The following is a 17,720-nucleotide window of genomic DNA, read 5'->3' as shown; positions in this document are numbered from 1 at the left end:
TGGAATGTAGAATGGAAAGTGAAATGGAATGGAATGGAATGTGGAATGCAATGTGGAATGGTACATGGAATAGAAAAGAATGGGAAGAGGAATGGAACGTGGAATGGAATGTAGAATGGAAAGTGAAATGGAATGGAATGGAATGTGGAATGGATCGTGGAATAGAATGGAATGGAACGTACAATGGAATGTGGAATGGAATTTGGAATGGAATGTGGAATGGAATGTGCAATGTAACGTGGAATGGAAAGTTGAAAGGAATGGAATGGAAAGTGGAAAGTAACATGGAATGGAATGGAATGGAACGTGGAATGGAATGCGGAATGGAATGTGTAATGGAATGGAATGGAACGTGGAATGCAATGGAATGGATTGTGGTATGGAATGTGGAATGGAATGGAATGGAATGAGGAATGGAATGTGGTATGGGAATTGGCATGGAATGGAATGGAATGTGGAATGGAATGTGGAAAGGAATGGAGTGGAATGTGAAAGGGAATGTGGAATGCCATGTGGAATGGAATTTTGAATGAAATGGAATGGAATGTGGAATGGAATGTGGAATGGAATGGAATGGAATGTGAAATGGACTTTGGAATGGAACGGAAGGAAATGTGGAACGGAATGTGGAATGGAATGGCAAGGAATGGAATGGAATATGCAAAGGAATGGAGTGGAATATGGAATGGAAAGGAATGCAATGTGGAATGGAAAGCAATGGTGTGGAATTTGGAATGAAAAGGAATGGAAAGGAATGGAATGTGGAATTTAATAGAATGGAAAGGAATGCGTAATGGTATGGAAGGGAACTTGGAATGGAATGGAATGGAATGGAATGGAATGTGGAATTGAATGGAACTGGAAGTGGAATGGAATGGAAAGTAATGTGGAATGGAATGGAATGGATTGGAATGGAAGGTGGAATGCAATGTGAAATGGAATGTTGAATGGAACATGGAATGGTATGAAATGGAAAGTGGAATTGAATGGAATGGAACGTGGAATGGAATGGAGTGGAACGTGGAATGGAAAACGTAACGCAAAGTGAAAGAGAACATGGAATGGAATGGAATAGAAAGTGGAAAGGAATAGAATGGAATATGCAATGGAATGGAATGGAATGTGGAATGGAATGGAATGGAACATGGAATGCAACATGGAATGGAATGGTCAGGAACTTGGAATGGACAGTAGAATGGAACGTCCAATGGAACGCGGAATGGAAAGTGAAATTAAATGGAATGCAAAGTGCAATGGAATGTGGAATGAAATGTGGAATATAATGGAATGGACTGTGGAATGTAATGGATTGGAATGTGGAATGGAATGGAATGGAATGTGGAATGGAATGGAAAGGAATGTGGTATGGAAAGTGGAATTGAATGTGGTACGGATTGTGGACTGGAATGTGAAATGGAATGGAATGTGGAAAGGAATGTGGAATGGAATGCAATGGAATGTGGAATGGAATGTGTAGTGGAATGTGGAATGGAATGGAACGAAATGTGGAATGGAAAGTGGAATGGAATGGAAAGGAACGGAATGTGGAATGGAACGGAATGGAACGTGGAATGGAAAGTTTACTGGAAAGTGGTATGGAACGTGGTATGGAATGGGGAATGGAATGGAATGGAATTGAATGTGGAATGGAATGTAATGGAATGTGTAATGGAATGTGAAATTGAATGTGGAATGGAATGTTGAATGGAATGCAATGGAATGTGGAATGGAATGTGGAAGGGAACATGGAATGGAGTGGAATGGAATTCGAAATAGAATGTGGAATAGAATGTGGAATGGAATGTGGAATGGAATGGAATCGAATCGAATGTGGAAAGGAATGTGGAAGATTCTGTGGAATGGGATGTGGAATGGAATTGAATGGAATGTGGAATGGAATGGATTTGAATATGGAAAGGAATGTGGCAGGGAATGCAATGGAATGTGGAATGGAACGGAATGGAATATGGAGTAGGATGTGGAATGGAATGTAGAAAGGAATGGAACGGAATGTGGAATGGAATGTGGAATGGAGTGTGGAATGGAATGTGGAATGGAACAAAATGGATTGTGGAACGGAACGTTGAATGGACTGTGGAATGCAATTTGGAATGGAATGGAATGGAATGTGGAATGAAACGTGGGATGGAATGTGGAATACAATGTGGAATGGAAAGTGGAATGGATTGGAATGGAACGTTAAAAGGCATTAAATGGAAAGCGGAAGGGAACGTGGAATGGAATGGAATGGGACATGGAATGGAACGCGGAACAGACCGTCGAAGGTAATGGAATGGAACGTGGAATGGAATGTGGAATGAAATGTGGAAAATTTGTAATGTGGAAAGGAATGGCATGGAATGTGGAATGGAAGGGAATGGAAAGTGAAATGGAATGTGGATTGGAATACGGAATGGAATGGAATGGAACGTGGAATGGAATGGAATGGAAGGTGGAATGATATCTGGAATGGAACTTGGAATGCAATGTCGGTTAGAATGGAATGCAACGTTGAATACAATGGAATGGAATGTGGAATGGAATGTGGAAAGGAATCGAATGGAAACTGGAATGGAATATGGAATGGAATGTGGAGTGGAATGGAAAGTAATGTGGAATGGACGGTAGAATGGAGTCTATTGAATTGTGGAATGGAATGTGGAATGGAAATTTGAATGGAATGTGGAATAGAATGTAATAGAATGGAATTTATTGTGGAATGGAATGTGGAATGGAACGTGGAATGGAAAATGTAAACGAACGGACTGGAATGTGGAATGCAATGTGGAATTAAATATGGAATGGGAGGTGGAATTCAATGGAATTGAATGTGGAATGGAATGGAATGGATTGGAATGTGGAATGGAATGGAATGGAATGGAATGTGGAATGGAATGGAATGGACTCTAATGGAATGCAGAATTGAATGGAATAGAATGTGGAATGGAATGGAATGGAATGGAACGTGGAATGGAATGTGGAATACAATGTGGAATAGAAAGTGGAATGGAATGGAATGGAAAGTGTAATAGAATGGAATGGAATGGAATGTGGAATGCAATGTGGAATGGAATGTGGAATTGAATGGAACGGAATGTGGAATGGAATGGAATGTGCAATGGAACGGAATGTTTAAATGGAATGGAATGGAATGTGGAATGGAATGTGAACTGGAATGGACCACTATGTGGAATGGAATGGAATGGAATGTTTAATGGAATGTTCAATGGAATGTGGAATGGAATGTTGAATTGAATGTGCAATGGAATGTGGAATGGAACGTGGAATGGAAAGGAATGGATTGCGGAATGCAATATGGAATGGAAAGTGGAATGGAAAGTGGAATGTAACGTAGAATGGAATATGGAATGGAATGGAATGGAATGTGGAATGGAACGTGGAATGGAACGTGGAATGGAATGGAATCAAACGATTAATGAAATGTGGAATGGAATGGAATGGGATGTGTAATGGCATGGAATGGAGTGTGCAATGCAAAGGAATGAAATGAAGAATGGAACATGGAATAGAACGTGGAATGCAACGTGGAATGCAATGTGAAATGGAATGGAATTTAATGTGAAATAGAATGGTATGGAATGTGGAATGGATTGGAATGGATTGGAATGTGGAATGGAATGGAATGGAATGGAATGGAATGTGGAATGGAATGGAATGGACTCTAATGGAATGCGGAATTGAATGGAATAGAATGTGGAATGGAATGGAACGGAATGGAACGTGGAATGGAATGTGGAATAAAATGTGGAATGGAAAGTGGAATGGAATGGAATGGAAACTGTAATAGAATGGAATGGAATGGAATGTGGAATGCAATGTGGAATGGAATGTGGAATTGAATGGAATGGATTGTGGAATGGAATGGAATGGAATGTGGAATGGAATGGATCAGAATGTGAAATGAAATGGAATGGAATAGAATGGAAAGTGAAATAGAAGGTGGAATGGAAAGTGGAATTGAATGTGGAACGGAACGTGGAATTGAATGTGGAACTGAATCGAATGGACTGTGAAATGGAATGTGCAATGGAATGGTATGGAATGTGGAATGGAATGTGGAATGCAATGTGGAATGGACAGGAAAGAAACATGAAATAGAATGTGAAATGGAACGTGGAAAGCAACGTGGAATTGAATGGGGAATTGAATGGAATAGATTGTGGAATGTAATGTGCAATGGAATGGTATGGAATATGGAATGGAAGTTGGAATGCAAAGTGGAATGGAATGGAATGGAATGTGGAACGGAACGTGGAATGGAACGTGGAATGGAACGTGGAATGGAACGTGGAATGGAAAGGATTGGAATGTGGAATGGAATGTGGGATGGAATGGAATGGAATGTGTAATGAAATGTGGAATGCAGTGTGAAACGGAAAGGAATGCGGAATGCAATGTGGAATCGAATGGAATGGAATGTTTAAATGGAATGTATGGAATGTGGAATGGAATATGGTCTGGAATGGAATGCAATGTGGAATGGAATGTGGAATGTATTGGAATGGAACGTGCAATGGAACTTGGAACGTAACGTGGAATGAAATGTGGAATGGAATAGAATGGAATGTGTAATGGAAGGGAATGGAATGTGGAATGGATGGTGCAATGGAATGGAATGGAAAGGAATGGAATGTGTAAGGCAATGGAATGGAATGTGGAGTGGAAAGAAAGGGAACGTGGAATGGAACGCGGAATGAAACGAGGAATGCAATGTGGAATCGAACGTGTAATGGAAAGTGGAATGCAATGGAATGGAATGTGGAATGGAAGGGAATGGAACGTGGAATGCAACGTGCAATTGAAAGTGGAATGCAATGTGGAGTGGAACTTGGAATGGAATGTGGAATGGAAGTGAATGGAATGTGGAATGGAATGGAATGGAATGTCGAATGGAATGGAATGTAGTGTAATTTGGAATGGAATGGAATGGAATGCGAAATATAATGCAATGGAAAGTGGAATGGAATGGAATGGAATGTGGAATAGAAAGGAATGGAATGGAAGATGGAATGGAATGTCCAATTGAATGTGGAAATGAATGGAAAGGAATGTGGAATGGAATGGAATGGAAAGTAGGATGGTTTGGAATGGAAAGAGGAATGGAATGTGGAAAGGAACGTGGAATGGAGTGGAATGGAACTTCGAATGGAACGTGGAATGGAGTGGAATGGAACTTGGAATGGAACGTGAAATGGAATGCAATGGAATGTGGAATGGAAACTGGAATTGAACGTGGAATGGAAGGGAATGGAAGGTTGAATGGAATGTGGAATGGAATGTGGAAAGGAATGTTCCATTCCAAATTCCATTCCATTCCATTCCCTATTCCTTTCCATTCCATTCCGCATTCCATTCAATTCCATTCCACATTCCATTCCACATTCCATTCCATTCCATTCCACATTCCATTCCGTTCCGTTCCATTCCGCATTCCATTCAATTCCATTCCACGTTCCTTTCCACATTCCATTCTATTGCATTCCAGATTCCATTCCATTCCCTTCCACATTCCATTCCATTCCATTCTACATTCCATTCCACATTCCTTTCCACAATCCTTTCCACGTTCCATTCCACGTTCCATTCCAAGTTCCATTCCACTTTCCATTCCATTCCATTCCACGTTCCATTAGACATTCCATTCCATTCCATTCCACTTTCCATTCCACGGTCCATTCCATTTCATTCTACATTTCAGTCCACATTACATTCTATTCCATTCCACATTCCATTACACATTTCATTTCATTCCATCCCACATTCCATTCCACGTTCCATTCCATTCCATTCCACATTCCAATACAAATTCCATTCCACGTTCCATTCCACCTTCCATTAGACGTTCCATTCCACGTTCCATTCCACACTTCATTCCATTCCATTTCATATACCATTCCACGGTCCATTCCTTTCCATTCCACATTCAATTCCACGTTCCATTTCATTCCATTCCACACTCCTTTCCATTCCATTTCAAATTCCACTCCTTTCCATATCCCATTCCATTAAATTCCATTGCATTCCACATTCCATTCTATTCCATTCCACAATACTTTCAATTCCATTTCATTCCATTCCATATTTCATTCCACTTTCAATTCCACATTACATTACAATCCTTTTCACAATCCATTCCATTCAACTCCATTCCACTGTCCATTCCATTGCATTCCACATTCCATTCCACATTCCATTCCAAATTGCAATCAACATTCCATTGCATTCCATTCCACAAATCATTCCATTCCATTCCACTGCATTCCACATTCCATTCCATTCCTTTTCACATTCCATTCCATTCCATTCGATTCCACAAACCATTCCATTGCATTCCACATTCCATTCCACATTCCATTCCATATTCCATTCCACATTCCATTGCATTCCATTCCACATTCCATTCCATTCCATTCCATTGCATTCCGCATTCCCTTCCATTTCATTCCATTCCGCTTTCCATTCCATTCCATTCCATGTTCCATTCCATTCAATTCTATATTCCATTCCCCATTCCACTAAATTCCATTCCTCATTACATACCATTCCACTCCTCCTTCCATTCCATTCCATTCCACATTCCATTCCATTCCGTTCCACATTCCATTCCAATTCTTTCCATTGCATGCCACATTCCATTCTATTCCATTCAATTCCATATTCCATTCCATTCCAGTCCACATTCCATTCCATTCCATTCCAAATTCCATTCCATTCCATTCCACATTCCAGTCCAAATTCCATTCCATTCCATTTCATATTCCATTCCATTCGATTCCATTCGACATTCCATTCCATTCCACGTTGCAATCCATTCCTTTCCACATTCCATTCCCTTCCATTGCACTTTCCATTCCATTACACATTCCATTCCATTCCATTCCACATTCCATTCCATTCCATTCCACATTCCTTTCCACATTCCTTTCCACATTCCATTCCATTCCATTCCATATTCCTTTCCGCATTCCTTTCCATTCCATTCCAGATTGCATACCATTCCACTCCACATTCCATTCTATTCCATTCTATTCCACTCCACATTGCATTCCATTCCATTCCATTCCATTTCACCTTGCATTCCATTCGATTCCATTCCACATTCCATTCCATTCCACACTGCAATCCATTCCATTCCACATTCCATACCCTTGCATTCCACATTCCATTCCATTCCATATTCCATTCCATTCCATTCCACATTCCACTCCATTCTATTCCGTGTTCCGTTCCTAATTCTCTTACACATTCCATTCCATTCCATTCCACTTCCGTTCCATTCCATTCCATTCCATTCCACGTTCCATTCCATTCCACGTTCCATTCCTCTTACCATTCCATTCTTTTCCACACTCCATTCCATATTCCATTCCGTTTCATTCCTCATATCATTCCATTCCATTCTCTTCAATTCCACATTCCATTCGATTCCATTCCAAATTCCATTCCACTTTCCATTCCACGTTCCATTCCACATTCCATTCCACGTACCATTCCACGTTCCATTCCATTCCATTCCACATTGCTTTCCTCATTGCATTTAATATCATTCCACATTCCATTCCACATTTCATTCCATGCCATTCCACATTCCATTCCATTCCACTTTCCTTTTCATTCCATTCCAATCCATTCCATTCCATTCCACATTCCTTTCCATTTCATTACACCCTCCTTTCCATTCCATTCCACGTTCCAATCCATTCCATTCAACATTCCATTCCATTCCACATTCCATTCCATTCCATTACACATTCCTTTCCGTATTGCATTCCATGCCATTCCACATTCCATTGCATTCCATTCAACTCTCCACTCCATTCAATCCAACATTCCATTCCACATTCCACTCAATTGCATTCCAAATTCCATTCCATTCCATTCCACATTCCATTCCATTCCATTCCACGTTCCATTCCACATTCCACTGCACATTCCTTTCCATTCCATTCCACATTCCATTCCATTCCATTGCACATTGCATTCCGCTCTATTCCACGTTCCATTCAACATTCCATTCCACATTCAATTCCATTGCATTCCGCGTTCCCTTCTATTCCATTCCACGTTTGATTCCATTCCATTGCATTCCACTTTCCATTCCTTTCAATTTAATTCCATTCCATGTTCCATTCCGTTCCATTCCACTTTCCATTCCACATTCCATTCCATTCCAACCCACGTTCCATTCCATTCCATTCCACATTCCATTCCACATTCCATTCCATTCCTTTCCAATGCGCAATCCATTCCACATTTCATTCCACGTTCCATTCCATTCCACTCGACATTCCATTCCATTCTATTCCACAGTCCATTCCACGATCCATTTCGTTCCATTCCACATTCCATTCCACGTTCCTTTCCACATTCTTTTCCACACTCCATTCCATTCCACGTTCCATTCCACTTTGCATTCCACATTCCGTTCCATTCCATTCCATTCCACATTCCATTGCATTCCATTCCACATTGCATTCCATCCAACCTTCTATTCCACAATCCATTCCACATCCCACTCATCATTCCATTTCATTCCATTTCACATTCAATTCTATATTCCATTCCATTGCATTCCTCATTCGATTCTACATTCTGTTCCATTCCATTTAATTCCACATTCCATTCCACATTCCATTCCACATTCCATTCCATTCCAATCCACGTTCCCTTCCACGTTCCATTCCATTCCATTCCGCATTCCATTCCATTGCTTTCCACTTTCTATTTCATTACATTCCACGTTCCATTCCACGTTCCATTCCATCTTCCATTCCTTTTTTTCCTATCCACATTCCATTCCATTCCATTACCCATTCCATTCTATGATTCTTTCCATTCCATTGCACATTGCATTCCACATTTCATTTCATTGCATTCCACATTGCATTCCACATTGCATTCCATTCCATTCCACATTCCATTCCAATGCATTCCACAATACATTCCATTCCATTCCACATTGCATTCCACATTTCATTTCATTGCATTCCACATTGCATTCCTCATTGCATTCCATTACATTCCACATTCCATTCCATTGCATTCCACAATACATTCCATTCCATTCCACATTCCATTCCATTCCATTCTACATTCCATTCTATATTCCATTCCTTTCCATTCAACATTCCATTCCATGTTCCATTCCATTTCTTTGAATTCCATATTAAACTACACATTCCATTCCTTTCCATTGCAGTCCACATTCCACTCCATTGCATTCCAATCCACATTCCGTTCCATTCTATTCCACATTCCATTCCATTCCACATTCCTTTCCATTCCATTTCACATTCCATTCCATTACATGGCATTATATTCCATTCCATTCCATTCCGCATTCCATTCCACGTTCCATTCAATGTTCTATTCCACATTCCATTCTGCATTCCTTTCCATTCCAAATTCCATTCCATTCAATTCCACATTCCATTCTACATTCCATTCCTTTCCATTCCACATTCCTTTCCAAATTCCACTCCACTTTTCATTCCACATTCCATTCCATTCTATTCCGAATTCCAATCTTTATTCCATTCTATTCCATTGCACATTCCATTATACTTTCCAATGCATTCCATTCCACATTCCATTCCTTTCGATTCCATTCCAAATTCCATTCCATTCCATTGCATTCCATTTCAAAATCCATTCCACGTTCCTTTCCATTTCATTCCACTTTCCATTCCACGTTCCATTCCACGTTCCTTTCCACATTCTATACCTCGTTACATACAATTTCATTCCATTGCATTCCTCATTGCTTTCCACTTTTCATTAATTTCCATTCAATTCCACATCCCATTCCATTCCATTCCACATTCCATTCTACATTCCATTCCACATTCCATTCCACACTCCATTCCACATTCCATTGCACATTCCATTGCACATTCCATTCCACATTGCATGCCATTCCATTCCATTCCAGATTCAATTCCATTTCATTCCATTCTACATTCCATTCCATTCCATTCAATTCCACGGCCCATTCCACGTTTCATTCCTTGCCATTCCACGTTCCACTCCATTCCATTGCACATTCCATTCCATTCCATTCCATTCCAGTCCAGTCCAAATTCCAATCCATTCCATTCAATTCCACATACCACTCCACTTTCCATTCGACATGCTGTTCCATTCCATTCCACATTGCATTCTATTCCATTTCATTGCATTCCACATTCCATTCCATTCCATTCCATAACACATTCCATTGCATTCCATTCTATTCCACGTTCCATTCCACATTGCATTCCTTGCAATTCCACATTCCATTCCTTTCCATTGCACATTCCATTAAATTCCATTCCATTCCATTCCAGTTTACATTCCATTCCATTCCATTCGACATTACATTCCGTTTCATTCCACATTCCATTCCATTCCTTTCAACTTTCAACTCCATTCCATTCCATATTCCAACACACTCCATTCAATTTCAATCTATCCCATTACTTTACATTCCACTTTCAATTCCATTCCATTGCACATTGCATTCCCTTCCATTCCAATTTATACCATTCCACTTTCTATTCCATATTCTATTCCCTTCGATTTCATTCCAGTACACATTCCATTCCATTCCACTTTCCATTCCATTAAATTCCAAATTCCGTTCCCTTCCATTCCACATTCCATTCCATATTCCATTCCATTCCATTCTCTTCCACATTCCATTCCATATTCCATTCCATTCCATTGCATTCCAATCCACATTCCATTCCATTCCAGTCCTTTCCACTTTCCATTCCACTAAATTCCACATTCCTTTCCATTCCATTCCACATTCCATTGCATTCCATTCCATTCCAAATTTCCTTCCATTCCTTTAAACATTCCATTCCATTCCATTCCAAATTTCCTTCCATTCCTTTACACATTCCATTCCATTCCATCTCACGTTCTGTTGCATGACATTCCACATTTTATTCCACATTTCATTCCTTTTCATTCCACATTCCATACCATTCCAGTCCACATTCCATTCCATTCCGTTCCAGTGCACATTCCATTCCATTGCACATTTCATTCCATTGCGTTCCACATTAAATTCCATCTGTCCCAAATTCCATTCCATTTCATTTCATTCCAGTCCACATTCCATTCCATTCCATTCCATTCCACATTCCTTTCAATTCCGTTCCAAATTTCATTCCATTCCACTCCACTTCACATTTCATTCCATTCCACTTTCCATTCCAAGTTCCATTCCACTTTATATTCCACTTTCCATTCTACTTTCCATTCCACATTCCATTCAATTTCTTTCTTTTCACCATTCCATTCCATTCCATTCCGTTCCGAATTTCTTTCCATTTCATTCCAGATTCCTTTCTAGTTTCCTTTCAATTCCATTCCACATTCCATTTCACATTCCATTCCATTCAATTCCGGTTTAAATTTGAAATTCCATTCCTTTCCATTCTACATTCCACTCCACATTCCATTCCATTCCATTCCATTCCTAATTCCATTCCACATTCCATTCCATTCCAATCTGTATTACAATACACATTCCTTCTATTCCATTCCACATTTCATTCCACATTCCATTCCATTCTATTCTGCATTCCATTCAACGTTCCATTCCACAACCCTTTCCTTTCCACTCCAAATTCCATTCCATTCCATTGCACGTTCCGTTCTGCATTCAATTCCAATCCACATTCCATTCCATTCCATTCGCCATTCCATTCCGTATTCCATCCCATTCCATTTCAAATTCAATTCGACTCCACATTCCATTCCACATTCCATGCTATAATCCATTCCATTCCATTCCATTCGACATTCCTTTATACTTTCCATTCCATTCCTTTCCACATTCCATTCCACTTTCCATTCCATTCCTTTCCACATTCCATTCCATTCCATTCCAAATTCCATTCTACATTCCATTCCATTCCATTCCACATTCCATTATACTTTCCATTCCTTTCCATTCCACATTGCTTTCTACATTCCATTCCATTGCATTCCACATTCCATTTCATATTCTATTTCATTCCATTCAAGTTTCCATTCAATTCCTTTCTACATTCCATTACATTTCATTCTATATTCCTATCTATTCCATTACATTCCATTTCATTCCATTCCATTCCATTCCACATTCCATTCCATTCCATTCCACTCCATTACATTCCATTCCATGCCATTCCACAATCCATTTCATTCCATTCCTCATTCCATTCCTCATTCCATTCCATTTCATTCCACATTCCATTCGACGATCCATTCCATTCCACTCTGCATTCCATTCCATTTCACCTTCTGTTCTATTCCATTCCACGTTCCATTCCACATTCCATTCCATTTCATTCCACATGCCATTCCATTCTATTTCACATGCCATTCCATTCCATTCTATTCCACATTCCATTCCATTCCATTCAACGTTCCATTCCATTCCATTCCATGTTCCATTACTTTCCATTCCAGGTTCCATTGCAAATTCCATTCCATTGTATTTCATTCCAGATTCCATTCAATTCCATTCCATTCCATTCCATTCCACAATCCATTTCACATTCCATTCGAATCCATTCCACATTCCTTTAAACATTCCATTCCATATTCCCTTCCACGTTGCATTCCATTCCATTCCACTTTCCATTCATTTCCATTCCACTTTACTTTCCATTCCAATCCACATTCCATTCCACTTTCTATTCCACATTCCATTCCATTCCATTACACATTCCTTTGAACATTCAATTCCATTCCATTTCAAATTCCGTTCCATTCCATTCCATTCCAAATTCCATTCCAATCCATTCCACATTCCATTCTATTCCATTTCTAATTCCATTCCACATTCCATTGTATTCCTTTCCACATTCCTTTAAATTCCAATCCGTGATGTTCCATTCCATTGCATTCCATTCCATTTCATTCTACAACCGAAGTATTCAAATCCATACGGTTTTCCATTCCACATTCCACTTCATTCCACTCCACATTCCTTTCCATTCCATTCTGTACCATTTCATAACATTCCACGTTCCATTGCATTCCATTCCATTCCACATTCCGTTCCATACCATTCAATTCTACATACAGCTCCATTGCATTCTATTCCACAATGCATGCCATTCAATTCCACATTCCATTCCATTCCATTCCGCATTCCATTGCACATTGCATTCCATTCCAGTCCACATTCCATTACATTCCATTCCACCTTCAAAAACATTCCTTTCCAAATTCATTTCCATTCCATTCGATTTCATTCTGAATTCCTTTCCATTCCATTCCACATTCCATTGCATTTTCCATTCCACATTCCATTTCACAATCCTTTCCATTCCAGTACACATTCCTTATCATTCCTTTCGACATTCCAATCCATTTCATTCGGTTCCTTTCAACATTCCATTCCCCGTTTCATTCCACATTCGTTTCCATTCCATTCCACATTACATTCCATTCCATTCCACACCCCATTCCATGCCATTCCATTGCATTCCACATTCCCTTTCACATTCGAAAGCATTCCATTCCACTTTCTATTCCATTCTCCTTTCCGTGCAATACCATTCCATTCCATTCCATTCCACACTCCATTCCACATTCCATTCCATGCCATTCCATTCCTTTCCACATTCCATTCCACATTCCATTCCATTCCATTCCACATTCCATTCCATTCCACATTCCATTTTATTCCATTCCACATTTCATTCCATTCCCTTCCATTCCCTTCTGCATTCCATTCCATATGCCATTCAATTCCATTCCACATTCCATTCCATTCTATTCCATTCCATTCCATTCCATTACTTTACATTCCATTCCACATTCCATTCCATATTCCATTCTTTCCTTTGCAAATTCCATTACATAATATTCCACATTCAATTCCACATTCCATTCCATTCCACTTCACATTCCATTGCACATTCCATTCCATTGGATTGCACATTCAAATCCACATTCCATTCCACTCCATTCCAAATTCCATTCCACATTATATTCCACATTCCATTGCATTCCTTTCCACATTCCATTCCGTTCCATTCCATTCCACTCCATTAGACATTCAATTCCACATTCAATTCCATTCCATTAAACATTCCATTCCACATTCCATTCCATATTCCATTCCATTCCATTCCATTGCATTCCATTTTCCTTTCCGTTCCATTCCATTCCACTTTCCCTCCCATTCCATTTCTCTTTCAATTCCACATTCGATTCCACATTCCATTACATGTTCCATTCCACTTTCCCTCCCATTCCATTTCTCTTTCAATTCCACATTCGATTCCACATTCCATTACATGTTCCATTCCACTTTCCTTTGCATTTCATTACACTTTCCATTCCACATTCAATTTCTTTCAATTCCACGTTTAATTCCATTCCATTCCAACTTCCATTCCATTCCATTCCACTTTCCATGCCATTCAATTCCATGTTCCATTCCATTCCATTCTACGTTCCTTTCCGCATTCCATTCCATTCCGCATTTCAATCTATTTCATTCCATATTCCATTCTATTCCAATCCACTTTCCATTCCACATTCCATTCCATTCCATTCCACATTGCATTCCATTCCGTTCCAATCCACCTTGCATTAATTTCCATTCCACTTTCCATTTCATTCCATTCTGTGTTCCAATCCCTTCCATTTCACGTTCCATTACACATTCCATTCCATTGCAAAATCCATTGCATTTCCCTTTCCATTCGATTCAATTCCATTTTCCAGTCCACATTCCATTCCATTCCATTCCACATTCCATTACACATTCCATTCCACATTCCGTTCCACATTCCATTCCACACTCCATTCCATTCAACTTTCGATTCCATTCCATTCCACATTCCATACCACGTTCAACTCCATTCCATTCCAGATTCCATTGCATTCTTTTCAACAATGAATTCCAATCCATTCCACATTCCATTCCATTCCTTTCCATTCCGCATTGCATTCCATTCCTAACCATATTCCATTCCATTCCATTCCACATTCCATTCCACTTTCCATTCCATTCCATTTAACATAGAATATAAAACGGAATTTGGAATCGAATGTGCAATGGAATGTAATTGAATGTGGAATGGAATGTGGAATGGAATGGAATGGAATGTGGAATGGAATGTGGAATGGAATATAATGGAATGAGGAATGGAAAGGAAGTGAATGTGGAATGGAAAGGAATGGAAAGTGGAATAGAATGTTGAAGGGAATTAAATGTGTAATGAAATGAAATGGAATGTGGAATCGAATGGAAAAGACTGTGGAATGGAACGTGGACTGGAATGGAATGGAATTTGGAATGGAAAGTGGAATGGAATGGAAAGGAATGTGGAATGCATTGGAATACCATGTGCAATGGAAAGGAATGGAACATCAATTGGAATGTGGAATGGAATGGAGTGGAATGTGCACAGGAAAGTGGAATGGAATTGAATGGAATGGAATGGAATGTGGAGGGGAATGGAATGGAATCTGGCATTGAATTGAAGTAATGTGGAATGGAACGGAACAAAATGTGGAATGGAATGTGGAATGGAATGGAATGGAAAGTGGAATGGAATGGAATGGAAAGCGGAATGGAATGGATTGGAATGTGGAATAGAATGGAATGGAATTGAATGGGGAGTGATATGGAATGGAACACAGATTGGAATATGGAATGAAATGGAATTGAATTGAATTGAATATAGAATGGAATGGAGTGGAATTGAATTTTAAATGGAATGAGGATTGGAATGGAATGGAATGGACTGGAAAGTGGAATGGAAAGTGGTATGGAATGGAATGAAAGGTGGAATAGAATGGAACGTGGAATGGAAAGGAAAGGAATGTGGAATGCAACTTGGAATTGAATGTGGAATGAAATGTGGAATGGAAAGTTGTGAAACGTGGAATGGAAAGGAATGGAAGGTGGAATGGAATTTAATGGAATGCAGAATGGAATGTGGAATGGAATGGAATGGAATGTTGAGTGGAATGTGGAATGGAATGTAATTTGGAAAGGAATGGAATTAAATGGTATGGAATATGGAATGGAGTGTAATGGAATGTGCAGTGGAATCTGGATTGGAATGGAATGGAACGTGGAATGGAACTTTGAATTGAACGTGGAAAGGAACGAGGAATGGAATGCGGAATGGAACGTGAAATGAAATGTGGAACGGAATGTAATGGAATGTGGAATAGACGGGAATGTAATGTGTAATGGAATGTGGAATAGAATGGAATGAAATGGAATGGAATGTGGAATGGAATGGAATGGAATGTGTAATGAAAAGGAAAGGAATGTGGATGGAATGGAATGATACGGAATGTGGAATGGAATTAAATGGAATGGAATCGAATGTCTAATCGAATGGAATGTAAGGTAGAATAGAATGGAATGAAACGTGGAATGGAATGTGAAATGGAATGTGGAATGGAACGTGGAAAGGAATGTGGAATGGAATGTGGAATGGAATGGAATGGAATGGGGAATGGAATGTGGAATCAAATGGGGAATGAAATGTTAAATGGAATGGAATGGAAAGTGGAATAGAAAGGAACGGCATGTTAAATGGATTGCAGAATGGAATGGATTGGAATGTGGAATGGATTCTGGAGTACAATGTGCGATGGAATGAATAGAATGTGGAATGGAATGTGCAATGGAATGAAATGGAATGTGGATTGGATTGTGGAATGTAACGTGGAATACAATGGAATGGAATGTGGAATAGAGTGTGGAATGGAACGTGTAATGGAACTTGGATTGCAATGGAATGTAACGTGGAATGCATTATGGAATGGAACATGGAATGGAATGGAATGGAATGTGGAATGGGATGTGGAGTGGAATGGAATCGAACTTGGACATTAATGAAATGGAGTCTGGAATGGAATGTGGAATGGAATGGAATGGAATGTGGAATGGAATGTTGAATTTAATGTGGAATGCAATGTCGAATGGAAAGTGGAATGCAATGTGGAATGGAAAGTGGAATAGAACATGGAATGCATTAGAATGGAATATGGAATGGAATGGTATGGCATCGAATTGAATGTGGAATGGAATTGAATGGAAAGTGGAATGGAATTTAATGGAATGTTGAATGGCAAGGAATGGAATGTGGAATGGAAAGTGGAAAAGAATGGAATGGAATGTGGAATGGAAAAGAATGGAATGTGGAATGACATGTGGAATTGAACGGAATGGAATGTGGAATTGAATGTGGAATGCAATGTGGAATGGAATGTGGAATGCAACGTGGATTGGAATGTAATGGAACGTGGAATGGAATGTGGAATGGAAGGTGGAGTTGAATGGAATAATATGTGGAATGGAATGAAATGCTATGGGGAATAGAATCTGGAATGGAATGGAATGGAATTTGGATTGGAATGTTTAATTTTATGTGGAATGGAATGTGGAATGGAATGTGGAATGGAAAGTGGAAAGGAACGTGCAATGGAACTTGGAAGAGAATGTGGAAATGAATAGAATGGAATGTGGAATGGAATGGAATGGAATGGAATTGAATGGAATGGAATGTGGAATGGAATGGAATGGAATGTGGAATGGAATGGAATGAAATGTGGAATGGAATGTGCAATGGATTTTGGAATGGAATGGAATGGAATGAGGAATCGAATGGAATGGAATTAAACGTGGAACGGAGAGTGAAATTGAAAGGAAAGGTATGTGCAATAGAATGTGGAATGGAATG

The sequence above is a fragment of the Pongo abelii genome, chromosome 11 (genome assembly GCF_028885655.2).
Source record: "Pongo abelii isolate AG06213 chromosome 11, NHGRI_mPonAbe1-v2.0_pri, whole genome shotgun sequence".
Taxonomy (NCBI): Eukaryota; Metazoa; Chordata; class Mammalia; order Primates; family Hominidae; genus Pongo; species Pongo abelii.
The sequence above is the reverse complement of the archived record's forward strand: the minus strand, read 5'-3'. Positions refer to the sequence as shown.